The sequence below is a fragment of the Ixodes scapularis genome, unplaced genomic scaffold, assembly GCF_016920785.2.
Source record: "Ixodes scapularis isolate PalLabHiFi unplaced genomic scaffold, ASM1692078v2 PGA_scaffold2__306_contigs__length_199485367, whole genome shotgun sequence".
NCBI lineage: Eukaryota > Metazoa > Arthropoda > Arachnida > Ixodida > Ixodidae > Ixodes > Ixodes scapularis.
The window spans coordinates 158,596,588-158,602,613 of record NW_024609857.1 but is presented as its reverse complement, the minus strand read 5'-3'; the positions used below and the strand labels follow the sequence as shown (position 1 = coordinate 158,602,613).

Here is a 6,026-nt window from a genome sequence, read left to right as displayed (position 1 = left end):
ACACGCATCCTGTAAAAAAAAAAAAAAAAAAAAAAAACTTTTTTACAATTTGTGTTTTCTTTAATCTAGGCTCTCTAGAGAGGCGCGTTTAATGTTGCCGCCATCTTTCGGTTGTGCCAACCGGACGTGTGTCGTCTGCAAGTGGACACTGCATGTAGAACAACAATTTGCTTTTAATTTGTTTCTACCAAAATAAAATATAAGGTTAATAAATGTTTATAACTGTTTGTTCTAAAGGGCGAACGATCCCTTTGATATTTTTCACTCTCCCTAGCACTCTCCATATGGGACCGTGTTAATTCATTGCAATCCAAAGCCAAGCCGAGTCGAGTCTTAGGACTTTTCTGCTGCTTCTTTGTTACTTTGGATAACCTCGAGTCTGGTTCTTTGGTCTTCGTAAGGTAATTTGTGCGCGATGGCAACCTACGCCTATGTGCGTTACATCGACGATAAAACAAAAGTAATTGTGCCTTCATCTTTCATCAAAGACTTCGATCCAAGTGGTCCGAAAGACTACGATGGCAAAGCGAAGTACTACGTGAAATGGACTGGGAATGATGGCAACAGTGACTTTTATAAAGACCGTATTCTTCTGTTGGGAGGTAAGTTCCAGTGTTTAAAAGCTGTCCGCGTACCACATATGTATTGTCAGCAAAACATTGCGGCTTTATCTCCCCGCCCTGCACGCGCAGCGTGTGCTGCGCGCTAAGTGCATGCAAGAACATGCTTGCGGCTTCTGACTCAAACGCCCTGCTTGACATCGTGCAATATCGTATTGCTGCACGTGCGAATTACAACATCAATACTCTAAACGACATACTTTCTGAAATTGCGAACATTAATCGCGTGAACAGATCACCGCGCGGTTACAATCCATATCGCTTCCCAATTTCAGAATATTGTGCCCTTGAAGAAAGGATCGGTTATAGCACTAGTGGTTCTCAACCACGGGTGTGTCGCGAACACTAATCTCTATTGTTGTAGGCTGGATCACTGATTGTCTTGCTAAGGTCGAGCGCCACCACCGGCAGCCGTCGCTTGACACCAGCTTATGCATGGGACTCTACGGGAAAAAACTGGGAAAACTGCAACTTCTGACCTGATTAGGTTCTTCTCGACGATGAAACTTTTATCGTGTTTTCCGAGAATGACGGTTAATACTCTGGGTGCAAATATCATAATACTTTGAATACCAACCTTTTTGAAATAAATGTTTTGTGGTTGAGAATCGAGAGTTGCGACTTTGTTGGGCGTAAACTGTGACGCGGTTCAATGACCGAAGGGTGCCTGGAGTCCATGTGGAGTCGTTTGTGATCTCGAAGTCATCAGAGCTTAGCAGACGATAAGTCAGAAGGCCTTTACTTGGGACATTCGCATCCTTTCAAGCGCTTGTACTGAGTGCTTCTCAAGCAAGCTTTTGCTTTGAACTGCAGTGAGGGCTTCTCAGACGAACTAAAACGAGCGTGTCGTTCATTTTATGAACAAGTCATTTATTTGGCAACTGAAGCAAGCGACCCCTTCACAGTCGGTGGTGCTCCAGCATGTTTGATTCTTTTAATCGCGTTCGAACACTTGATAAATACTTGCCTTGGAGCACCGCACACAAGCTTCAGTATTCCTAATTTCGTGTGTTTCTCACATGGACTTGCGTGTATTGCCTTGGTGTCAAGCAATGGCTGCTGGTGGTGCCGCCGATGGGCTCCTGATGTGCGATCAAACCTACTAACTACAGTAGAGATCAGTGATCGCGGACCCGTTTTCGACTGGCGGAGGTGATGAAGGACCCCATGCAGTGGGGATGGGGGTGGGGTGGTAAGAGGACCAGGTATGTCGGAAGAAAATGAGGGGAAGAGTGAAAGCAGGTGCCCTTCTGCAGGTTTTTGGGTTTCCGGAATTGTGAATGAGTCATGGCTGGACTTTACACGCCGGAGCTTCGGGGAAACCCTAAATGCCTTCGTAACACCAAAAGTTCTGCAGACCCACCTTTGAGAACCACAGAGTAGCTTGGCTATGTGAAACCGAAATGTTGGCAGAGAGAGAAAGCCAGAAGGTTTTGTCAGTGGGCTTTCTAAACTAAACAAAATCTCTTTAAAATAATATAAACAGTTGCTCAGAGAAACAAATTAATTCAGCACCTGAAAAAACGAATGTTTGTGGAATCTTAAGAACCCTACCAGTAAGGTTTTGACAGCTGTTTCCTTAGTTATATAATCAGTCAAAGCTCTGCTTTATTTCACGCTGATATATTTGATCATCCCTAGCCTCCGAAGAGAATCTGAAATCCAAGTTTAAGGAGGGACGACTGCGTGTCCGGAAAATTGTAGATAGCTCTGACTATTCTGAGAAGGACTCTTCAACCACAGAGAAGAAAAATGTCAAAGTGCAGAAGGTAGCTATATTGCTATGTTGCTCAAAGCAGATCTGAATGTGTGAAACAAATGAGTAACATCTGCTCAATTTCAGAAACGCATTAAAGAGAGGTAAACCTCAGCAAGCAAGCCCGACCTGATGAAGATCCTGGCGATGAAAAGAAGGAAAAATGAGTGCAACAAACCCGGAGAAGAGCGAGTGGGAACTTGTCCGAGAGAAGTACGAGCGTGCACAGAGGCGAGTGTTGGTGTTGGAAAAGGAAACTCGCCAACTGAGGCAGCTGAACCTCAACCTCCAAGAAATAGTAATAAAGAAAATAGAATCTCTGATGAAAGGTATGGTGTTTTAAAGTTTTATATAAGAACAAAGGGCTTATTCATTGTTCGATGCCTTCTGCAGGTGATGAAAGGAACTGCAGGTGCCATGTCGAAGCCCCACCTGCCCCTGGTGCTGCTTCTAATCATGGTGCTACTCAAGTAGTGGCCGGCGACCCATGCCTGGTGAATTCTCCTGCCTCAGCTATGAGCCTTCTCTTGGCAGCTGGCCATGCCTTGGCTCTGCATCCTGCCTTGAGTGAAATCCCTACCCTGGTTCCTGCTCCTCCCTTGGGTGCGGTCCTTCTTAGGGTGGCTGCTGTCCCCCTGGCAGCTGCCCCTGCTACTTGCCCCCCCCCCTCCCCCAAATCTGCCAGCTGCCCATGCCCTGGCTGCTGACCTTCAACCTGCAGCACTGCCTGCTATGCAGAATGCTGGCATGGCAGCAAATGCTGCTGACATGGTACGTCAGGTGTCTATAATTAAAAAAAAACATGCTAAAATGCAAGGAGAATTGCCACATGAATAAGAAATAGTATCTTGTGGGATGTTCAAGCAAACATCATTGACAGTCTCTAACATTGTGCTGCTGCAACGGGCAAAATTGCTTTTACAATACAAACTAAACCTTAACACAGTGGTTTGCAACCAACTATGTATCGAGGACCCCTCTTTTGGATTGGCACAATTTTACGACAGAACTAATAAATTTATCTAAATGCCAGTTTAAAGACAACTTTTTTATTGACCCAGGCAGAAGAAAAAACACAAAAGTGGGGTGTTTGTTCTTTTATATAGAAGTCTTATTGCCAGGCTGTACTAATTAGTCGGGGTTTGCGGACCTGACAAATGTCTTTACAGACTGAGAACCACTGCTTTAGCTTACCGGCTTATGTAATGTACGCAATAGTGGAACTCTCGTTTCCATGTTGAGTCTTTCCTATTTACTACAGCACATGGGCTCCCAATGTACTGCAGTGCATATGGAATTATAACAGTGCAATGGTGCTGCTCTATTATCATTGTACAGGAAACTGGTTAATTAATAAGCTCATAGAATAGCATTATGCTTATTGCTGACATCACATACAGGCATATTAGCCTTAGTTGCAAGTGAAGGAAAAGGAGCTTCCACTAGGCCTCAAAGTAGCGCGTTTATATTTTGCCAAGGCACTTGGCGCAGGCCTTGCTGAAACTTTGGCATGCTCCTCTAAGGGCAACTGGAAGCTTTTTCACGTTCTTCATTTCAGCTTTGTCCTTGCTGGTGTCAAGTTGGAATTGATAGTGTTTTAGTGCCAGTGATCTAATCTAGAGATGCGAAAACTGGGCTTCGCGACCCTCCAAGGTGTTGCAGAGTGATGTCTGAGGGACTGTGAAAATTTCGGAAAATATGTATATGCCCGTAACCAGTGGCGTAGTAACGGGGGGGGGGGGGGGGGGGGGGCTGGGGGGCCGTGGGCCCCCGGGTACCGGGAGTCTCAGTCACGAGGGGGGGTGCCACTTATGGCGGCAATCCCCCCCGGCTTGACTGGTTCGTAAGTGGCAAAGAATTTGTAAACGCATGAGGTCACCACCCTTCCATCACGAACGTGTCTGGTGCAGAGTCGCAAAACTGGCTTGGCTCGCGCAAAGTCATTGCGCACCGGCGGAAAAATCAAGCGCGGAAAGTGCGGGAGTACTCGAGAAAGAGCTGTGCCCGGGCACGCCGAGCCAACGCCACCTAGTCCACGCCAAACCCAGCGCAACACGACGCTGGCTTGCGCCGGCCACGGCCGGGCTGCGCCGAGACAGCAAGAGAAGGCGCCAGACGAAGAAGAAAGAAATCACACGAAGGTCTTACACGAAGGGAGTCGCGGGGAGGGGGTAAACGTGTTGGGTAAACTCTCAAAGTGTCGTCTCCCTCACCCCGAGGGTGCAGTGCCGAGAGGAGGTGCTGGCGAAAGGCTTCTGCTCAGCAAGCTCCCTCGCTCTCTGACCCCACCGTAAGTCCTAGAAACGCGTCGCTCGCCGTCGGGAGGCGGTCGCAATGTAGTGTTCTGGCAAGTGAATTCGTAATGTTGTGACGGCGACGGCGTTTCCCTGCTGCCACAGCGTGCCATTGACACCAAGCCTCACTGAAGTTTATGACGAGTTCACCGGTCATGATGACGAAATCGTTATGGAGATCATCCGACTGCGAAGGCACCTAAAAGCCGCTGGGAAGCATCCTAATGAGACAAAAACTTGGAATGCAAAGCAGTTTCTAGAATTTATTGCGAAATGGAGCTTTTTCGAGACCCTTCCAAAACTGACTGTTATATTTTGCTTGTTCCTCACCATTTGTGTTTCAGTTGCCTCATGCGAAAGGAACTTTTCCAAGCTAAAGCTAATCAAAACGTATCTGCGCTCCACCATGAGCGATGAAAGGCTCTCGAACCTGCCGATACTGCCCATAAAAAAAAACGTGTCGAAAACATAAATTTTACAACAGTAATCAATAACTTTGCAGAAGCCAAGTGTCGGCGAAAGAACTTATGACGAAATTTAATGTTCAGCTTTCGTGACACAAATGCTCAATAAAAAAGAAAAAAAAACTTCATGTGTTTTTATTATGTGTACATAATTAAATAAAAAAAAGTGAAAGCCGTTTACAACTTCCTGTAACACCGAATTCGAGCGCAGCTCTTGAGGAGGGAAGGGTACTGGGGGGGTGAAGTGACCTTGGCGGGTCACGTGACCTTGGGGGGTCACGTGACGATGCCGATGATGTCATCAGTGACGTCACTGATGACGTCATCAGTGACGATGACGATGCGGACTCCGATGACGTCATCAGCGATGATGACGATGACGATGCGGATGTCGGTGACGTCATCAGTGACGATGACGTCATAGGGGAGGTCACGTGACCTCGGGGGGGGTCACGTGAACTCGGGGGGTCACGTGACTTTGGGTGTCACGTGACCTTGGGGTCACGTGACCTTGGGATGACCTTGAGGGGCCACGTGACCTTGAGGGGTCGCGTGACCTTGGGGTGACCTTGGTTACGCCGACGCCGACGCCGCTCAAGCCGGGAACGGGCCCCGAAGAGCTGCGCTCTAAAAACACTGTTTGCTGGCTAACCCTGTATTTATTATTTCATTATCGCTGCGTGACCTCGTGTCGCGGTTATGGCGTTTAGCTTTGCGGTCTCGGGGAGCGGGGGGGGGGGGGGGGGTGACAAAAGACCTAAGGGCCACGGGTGCCAGATGGTCTAGCTACGCCACTTCCCGTAACTAGCACAGAATAGGTGGGTAGGGGTCGCCTGACAGTTTTTGGATTCTTTAAGGGTCCCGAAGCCAAAACGTTTGCATACCTCTGATG

The 6,026-nt window shown here is 47.7% G+C and overlaps 1 pseudogene; it reads left to right on the top strand.

Moving 5' to 3' along the window:
• The first annotated feature begins 415 nt into the window (after nucleotides 1–415).
• Nucleotides 416–2,850, top strand: LOC121836640 (annotated as a pseudogene).
• Nucleotides 2,851–6,026: the final 3,176 nt, after the last annotated feature.